This window comes from Dendrobates tinctorius, unplaced genomic scaffold (genome assembly GCF_039654945.1).
Source record: "Dendrobates tinctorius isolate UK_male_01 unplaced genomic scaffold, ASM3965494v1 ptg000311l, whole genome shotgun sequence".
NCBI lineage: Eukaryota > Metazoa > Chordata > Amphibia > Anura > Dendrobatidae > Dendrobates > Dendrobates tinctorius.
Window position 1 is genome coordinate 1,380,001 of NW_027361978.1, and position 9,586 is coordinate 1,389,586.

Genomic DNA, 9,586 nt, shown 5'->3' on the forward strand with positions numbered 1-9,586 from the left:
ACTGGACTATGGGATGGAGGATATGTATGATGGGTAGAGTTGAGCGATACCGTCCGATACTTCAAAATATCGGATCGGAATGGATCGGCCGATCTTTAAAAAAAGTATCGGTATCGCCGATGCCGATACCGGAAGTCCCATTCAAGTCTATGAGACTTCCGGTATCGGAATTGGGAAAAACCCTTTCCTGCCCTTGTACAGCCTCTCGGGGGTCTGTACGGGCCTTCCGGAGGTCTCTGCCGGCCTGCTGGGGGTCTGTGCCGGCCTGCCGGTGGGCTGTGCGGACTGCCCGGGGTCTGTGCACCCTGTGGGGGGCTGTGCCGGCCAGCCTGGGGGCTGTGCCGGCCTGCCGGGGGGCTGTGGTGATGTCCGGGGGTCTGTGCACCCTGTGGGGGTCTGTACCGGCCTGCCGGGGGGCTGTGCCGGCCTGCCGGTGGTCTGTGCACCCTGTGGGGGTCTGTTCCGGCCTGCCGGGGGGCTGTGCCAGCCTGCCGGGGGGCTGTGCTGATGTCCGGGGGTCTGTGCAGGCATCGTCCGATGGGACTACAAGTCCCATCGGGCGATGCCTGATACCATGACAGTGATTGACACATTAGCCAATGATGGGACAGTAGTAGTCCCATCATCCGGCTAATGTGTTAAATGTAAAAAAAAAAAAAAATACTGCATACATACATACTACATGCATGCTACATACATACTACATGCTACATACATAGTACATATATACTACATATATACTACATGCATGCTACATACATGCTACATGCTACATACATACTACATACTACATATATACTACATACATGCTACATACATACTACATACATACTACATGCTACATACATACTACATACATACTACATATATGCATCATACATACTACATGCTACATACATACTACATATATACTACATGCATGCTACATACATACTGCATGCTACATACATACTACATGCATGCTACATACATACTACATGCTACATACATACTACATACATACTACATGCATGCTACATACATACTACATGCTACATACATACTACATACATACTACATGCATGCTACATACATACTACATGCTACATACATACTACATATATACTACATGCATGCTACATACATACCACATGCTACATACATACTACATATATACTACATGCATGCTACATACATACTACATGCTACATACATACTACATATATACTACATGCATGCTACATACATACTACATGCTACATACATACTACATATATACTACATGCATGCTACATACATACTACATGCTACATACATACTACATGCATGCTACATACATACTACATGCTACATACATACTACATACATACTACATGCATGCTACATACATACTACATGCTACATACATACTACATATATACTACATGCATGCTACATACATACTACATGCTACATACATACTACATATATACTACATGCATGCTACATACATACTACATGCTACATACATACTACATACATACTACATACATACTACATGCATGCTACATACATACTACATGCTACATACATACCACATATATACTACATGCATGCTACATACATGCTACATGCTACATACATACTACATACATACTACATGCTACATACATACCACATATATACTACATGCATGCTACATACATGCTACATACATACTACATACATACTACATGCATGCTACATACATACTACATGCTACATACATACCACATATATGCTACAAACATACTACATACATGCTACATACAATACATTCATACAATACATACATAGACATACAGTACATATAACATAGAGTTACATACTTACCAATACTTGTCACATTGTTCCCCGAAGCCATTGTCGTCTACGGAATAAATATTAACATAACAAACCACAAAAATACTCACCCATGATCCGAAGCAGTCCACGAGTGTGTCCCACGACGATCTTGGGTAGAGAACTGCAGCATCAGCTGATGCTGCCGTTCTCTACGGGCTGCAGGAATCCAATGACGGAAGGTAGGTATCCTTCCGCACTGTATTCCTCCGCCACTTAAAAAAAAAAAAATCCCTAGTCTCACTTTGAGGCCGGCACAGCCCCCCGGCAGGCCGGTACAGACCCCCACAGGGTGCACAGACCACCGGCAGGCCGGCACAGCCCCCCGGCAGGCTGGTACAGACCCCGGGCAGTCCACACAGCCCCCCCGGCAGGCCGGCACAGCCCCCCGGCAGGCCGGCAGAGACCCCCGGCAGGCCGGCAGAGACCCCCGGAAGGCCCGAAATGACGGCGCATCATGATGACGTCATTTCGGCTGTCAATCAACTTTGAACTTCCAATTCCGATTCCGGAATCCGATATGACAAAAGTATCGGAAGTCAGTATCGGAATTCCGATACCGCTAATATCGGCCGATACCCGATACTTGCGGTATCGGAATGCTCAACACTAATGATGGGTATATGTGCACGGGACTATGGGATGGAGGATATGTATGACGGGTATATGGGCACGGGACTATGGGATGGAGGATATGTATGACGGGTATATGGGCACGGGACTATGGGATGGAGGATGTGTGATGGGTATATGGGCACTGGACTATGGGATGGAGGATGTGTGATGGGTATATGGGCACTGGACTATGAGATGGAGGATATGTATGATGGGTATATGGGCACTGGACTACGGGATGGAGGATATGTATGATGGGTATATGTGCACGGGACTAGGATGGAGGATGTGTGATGGGTATATGGGCACGGGACTATGGGATGGAGGATATGTATGATGGGTATATGGGCACTGGACTATGGGATGGAGGATATGTATGATGGGTATATGGGCACTGGACTATGGGATGGAGGATATGTATGATGGGTATATGTGCACGGGACTATGGGATGGAGGATATGTATGACGGGTATAGGGGCATGGGACTATGGGGTGGAGGATATGTATGATGGGTATATGGGCACGGGACTATGGGATGGAGGATATGTATGATGGGTATATGGGCATGGGACTATGGGATGGAGGATATGTATGATGGGTATATGGGCATGGGACTATGGGATGGAGGATATGTATGATGGGTATATGGGCACTGGACTATGGGATGGAAGATATGTATGATGGGTATATGTGCACGGGACTAGGATGGAGGATGTGTGATGGGTATATGGGCACGGGACTATGGGGTGGAGGATATGTATGATGGGTATATGTGCACGGGACTATGGGATGGAGGATATGTATGACGGGTATATGGGCACGGGACTATGGCATGGAGATTGTGTGATGGGTATATGGGCACGGGACTATGGGATGGAGGATATGTATGATGGGTATATGGGCACTGGACTATGGGATGGAGGATATGTATGATGGGTATATGTGCACTGGACTATGGGATGGAGGATATGTATGACGGGTATATAGGCACGGGACTATGGGATGGAGGATATGTATGATGGGTATATGGGCACTGGACTATGGGATGGAGGATATGTATGATGGGTATATGTGCACGGGACTAGGATGGAGGATGTGTGATGGGTATATGGGCACGGGACTATGGGATGGAGGATATGTATGATGGGTATATGTGCACGGGACTATGGGATGGAGGATATGTATGACGGGTATATAGGCACGGGACTATGGGATGGAGGATATGTATGATGGGTATATGGGCACTGGACTATGGGATGGAGGATATGTATGATGGGTATATGTGCACGGGACTAGGATGGAGGATGTGTGATGGGTATATGGGCACGGGACTATGGGATGGAGGATATGTATGATGGGTATATGTGCACGGGACTATGGGATGGAGGATATGTATGACGGGTATATAGGCACGGGACTATGGGATGGAGGATATGTATGATGGGTATATGTGCACGGGACTATGGGATGGAGGATATGTATGACGGGTATATGGGCACGGGACTATGGCATGGAGATTGTGTGATGGGTATATGGGCACGGGACTATGGGATGGAGGATAATTATAATTTGCTATAACTAACCACAGTTAGTTACTATGCCCGGGCAGCGCCGGGCTCTTCAGCTAGTTATATATATACAGCTGGTATAACCAGGGAATCTCCTGTATATAATTATATATGTACAGCCGGTATAACCTGGGCATCTCCTGTATATAATTATATATGTACAGCCAGTATAACCTGGACATCTCCTGTATATAATTATATATGTACAGCTGGTATAACCTGGGCATCTCCTGTATAGAATTATATATGTACAGCCGGTATAACCTGGGTATCTCCAGTATATAATTATATATGTACAGCTGGTATAACCTGGCATCTCCTGTATATAATTATATATGTACAGCCGGTATAACCTGGGTATCTCCAGTATATAATTATATATGTACAGCTGGTATAACCTGGGCATCTCCTGTGTATAATTATATATGTACAGCCGGTATAACCTGGGTATCTCCAGTATATAATTATATATGTACAGCCGGTATAACCTGGGTATCTCCTGTATATAATTATATATGTACAGCCGGTATAACCTGGGCATCTCCTGTATATAATTATATATGTACAGCTGGTATAACCTGGGCATCTCCTGTATATAATTATATATGTACAGCCGGTATAACCTGGGCATCTCCTGTATATAATTATATATGTACAGCCGGTATAACCTGGGCATCTCCTGTATATAATTATATATGTACAGCCGGTATAACCTGGGTATCTCCAGTATATAATTATATATGTACAGCCGGTATAACCTGGCATCTCCTGTATATAATTATATATGTACAGCCGGTATAACCTGGGTATCTCCAGTATATATTTATATATGTACAGCCGGTATAACCTGGGCATCTCCTTTATATAATTATATATGTACAGCCGGTATAACCTGGGTATCTCCAGTATATAATTATATATGTACAGCCGGTATAACCTGGGTATCTCCAGTATATAATTATATATGTACAGCCGGTATAACCTGGCATCTCCTGTATATAATTATATATGTACAGCCGGTATAACCTGGCATCTCCTGTATATAATTATATATGTACAGCCGGTATAACCTGGATATCTCCAGTATATAATTATATATGTACAGCCGGTATAACCTGGACATCTCCTGTATATAATTATATATGTACAGCCGGTATAACCTGGGCATCTCCTGTATATAATTATATATGTACAGCTGGTATAACCTGGGCATCTCCTGTATATAATTGTATACAGTGCCTACAAGTAGTATTCAACCCCCTGCAGATTTAGCAGGTTTACACATTCGGAATTAACTTGGCATTGTGACATTTGGACTGTAGATCAGCCTGGAAGTGTGAAATGCACTGCAGCAAAAAAGAATGTTATTTCTTTGTTTAATTTTTTTTTAAATTGTGAAAAGTTTATTCAGAGGGTCATTTATTATTCAACCCCTCAAACCACCAGAATTCTGTTTGGTTCCCCTAAAGTATTAAGAAGTATTTCAGGCACAAAGAACAATGAGCTTCACATGTTTGGATTAATTATCTCTTTTTCCAGCCTTTTCTGACTATTTAAGACCCTCCCCAAACTTGTGAACAGCACTCATACATGGTCAGCATGGGAAAGACAAAGGAGCATTCCAAGGCCATCAGAGACAAGATCGTGGAGGGTCACAAGGCTGGCAAGGGGTACAAAACCCTTTCCAAGGAGTTGGGCCTACCTGTCTCCACTGTTGGGAGCATCATCCGGAAGTGGAAGGCTTATGGAACTACTGTTAGCCTTCCACGGCCTGGACAGCCTTTGAAAGTTTCCTCCCGTGCCAAGGCCAGGCTTGTCCGAAGAGTCAAGGCTAACCCAAGGACAACAAGGAAGGAGCTCCGGGAAGATCTCATGGCAGTGGGGACATTGGTTTCAGTCAATACCATAAGTAACGTACTCCACCGCAATGGTCTCCGTTCCAGACGAGCCCGTAAAGTACCTTTACTTTCAAAGCGTCATGTCAAGGCTCGTCTACAGTTTGCTCATGATCACTTGGAGGACTCTGAGACAGACTGGTTCAAGGTTCTCTGGTCTGATGAGACCAAGATCGAGATCTTTGATGCCAACCACACACGTGACGTTTGGAGACTGGATGGCACTGCATACGACCCCAAGAATACCATCCCTACAGTCAAGCATGGTGGTGGCAGCATCATGCTGTGGGGCTGTTTCTCAGCCAAGGGGCCTGGCCATCTGGTCCGCATCCATGGGAAGATGGATAGCACGGCCTACCTGGAGATTTTGGCCAAGAACCTCCGCTCCTCCATCAAGGATCTTAAGATGGGTCGTCATTTCATCTTCCAACAAGACAACGACCCAAAGCACACAGCCAAGAAAACCAAGGCCGAGTTCAAGAGGGAAAAAATCAAGGTGTTGGAGTGGCCTAGTCAGTCTCCTGACCTTAGCCCAATTGAAAACTTGTGGAAGGAGCTCAAGATTAAAGTCCACATGAGACACCCAAAGAACCTAGATAACTTGGAGAAGATCTGCATGGAGGAGTGGGCCAAGATAACTCCAGAGACCTGTGCCGGCCTGATAAGGTCTTATAAAAGACGATTATTAGCTGTAATTGCAAACAAGGGTTATTCCACAAAATATTAAACCTAGGGGTTGAATAATAATTGACCCACACTTTTATGTTTAAAATTTATTAAAATTTAACTGAGCAACATAACTTTTTGGTTTGTAAGATTTATGCATCTGTTAATAAATCCTGCTCTTGTGTGAAGTTTGAAGGCTCTAACCTATTTGCATCTTATCAAACCTGCTAAATCTGCAGGGGGTTGAATACTACTTGTAGGCACTGTATGTACAGCTGGTATAACCTGGGCATCTCCTGTATATAATTATATATGTACAGCTGGTATAACCTGGACATCTCCTGTATATCTAATATATAAAGCTCAAGTGTGTGTGTGTATGTGTGTGTGTACGTCCGGGATAGGCATCCGCACCGTCGCAGCTACAGCCACAAAATTTGGCACAGTCACACGTCTGGACCCCGAGAGCGTCCTAAGCTATGTTGTGAGGCGAAATTTTAACCCCGCGCGTTCCAATTCACCAAACAATTTTGCCCCTATCTACATACTGGGGAAAAAGTGTGTGCGCGTCAAGCCCCGCCCCTCATTATGATGTCATAATGGTTGACTATGGGATGGAGGATATGTATGATGGGTATATGGGCACTGGACTGTGGGATGGAGGATATGTATGATGGGTATATAGGCACAGGACTATGGGATGGAGGATATGTATGATGGGTATATGGGCACGGGACTATGGGATGGAGAATATGTATGACGGATATATGGGCACTGGACTATGGGATGGAGGATATGTGTCACGGTCACGTGTGTCTGGACGCAGATGTTACCGCAAGGCGAACCCATGTGACACACGTGACCCTGGATACACCGCCTCCAGTGGGGCGCATTTAAATAATAAAACGTGCAGGTGGATACGCCGCCTCCACCCGGCGAATTTAGGTATTACACGTTATATAATAATTCTGGAAACCCCGCCTCCAGTACGGCGAATTTAAATAATAAGGGGGACCTGGGAAACAATTACAATGGTGGGCCCTGCGATAGGGAATGGGGGACGTGGAGACCTCCTGCACTCCCCTGAGCCAGTGTCCCTGCACTCCTTACGTTCCCTATACAGGCTCCGCACCTGTCGCCGCACGCGAACCTTAACCCCTTGCTCGCCCTGAACCTAAACCCTCACTAGGGAATAGGTCGGTGCGGAGACTAATCCCACCACTGCACTAACAACACACATGAGGAAAGAGACAATACAGGGGAAACACCACTTAGCTTTGCTCTGTTGCGTGCGCTCCTAGCAACAGAGCCCACCACCTGCGTGCGTCTTCTCCTCCACCCGGATCCATCGCCATAACAGGATCCTTCACCTTAGTGCAGCCTTGGAGCAGAGTCCACCACCAGTTGCAGCTGCTTAGTAACAGAGTCCCAAGGATGAGTTCAGCTTCTGACACGAAGTCGAGCATGCTTGAGTCCAGCTCAGCAGCCAAGTCCCAGATGGTGAGTGCCACTCTCCATAGTCGCCACTCCACCAGCCCATGCAGACACTTCCCGCTGACACCATCACTGCGACTCCACCACGCCATGCCAGCCCTTCATCCAGACACCATAGCTGAAACACGTCCCCCCTGGCTAAGCTGCGCAGGACTCCTCACCAGCTCCATCCTTCCTCCAGGCTCTCCAACTCAGAGTGAAAACAATCTCACAATATCACAGGCAGTGATTGCACACCCCTAGCACACCTTTATAGGGTGTCACACCTGATTCATAATTAAGTGCACAAAAACCCTAAAGTGCGATACCACTAACCACCACCGGGGACAGTCAAGACACCTTGGAACTTTCCAAAGTAAAAAAAGTTCACCCAGTGCAATTTAAAACTGTCAGATCATGACAGTACCCCCTCCTTAATGAGGGGCCTCTGGACCCTTAAGACCACCCCTCATTAGGGAAACACCTACAGCGGGGACGCCCAGACCCTGAGTTCACCCCACCATTACCTGACACTCCAGGTTTATGACAAACACACCGCTGGTATTGGCAATAAAGTTCGTTTTGGAGGCACCACTCCTCTCCGCAGCGCCGGCCTGGGGAACGAGTTTATGTATGTGTATGTTTGTTAAGAGCTGATCAGGCTCCACAACACACTTCCACAAGATGTTTTTTGGTGGCACCCATACACGCTCGTTCACACACAGGTCCGGACCTGAACGTTTATTACACACATTCGTTTGTCATAAATTTGGTGAACTCATTCAGACTCGAACAGAGGCGTCCCCCTGTGTCACTACACTCACACCCCCGCTATTCACCAAGGGACACCACCCTCCAACCCTTTCACCATGAGGGCTGCGCCTCCCAGGGTTGGTTAATGGCGAGGGGTGAGATTTGTCCCTACTCCCCCGCAGCGCACCTGCTGCACACACCAGGAGGAGAAGGGGACGGGAAATGGAGGAAATATACACTCGCTGGTTGCCTCCACACAACCAGGAGGGCGGCTTCTTCGATGGTATAGAAGATTTGGCGTAAACCCCGCGGACTATCACACCAGTCAGCTCACCACAGGGGCATACCCCTTCACCTCGGGGAATACCAGGCAGCTCCGTGGGGCACCGTTCCTCCCACCTGCCTGGGTGCGCCCGCATGCATGAACCAGTCCCGCTCCCCAGCAGCGACTCTAGGGGACTTTTAGCCAGACCGCAGCCGCCATTTTTTTTTTTTGATTTTCTGGTTAGCTGAGCAGAGGCCCCAGACCCTGATAACTGCTGCTGCAGCGGCACTAACACACCTTGCTTCTCCCCACACCTCAGTGAGGCCCGGCAGCAAATACCATAGGTCTCCACATGGCCAAGGCTCACCAGAAAAAAAAACAAAACTGTAGGGCCTGTGATAATGTCATGGTCACGTGTGTCTGGACGCAGATGTTACCGCAAGGCGAACCCATAACACACGTGACCCTGGATACACCGCCTCCAGTGGGGCGCATTTAAATAATAAAACGTG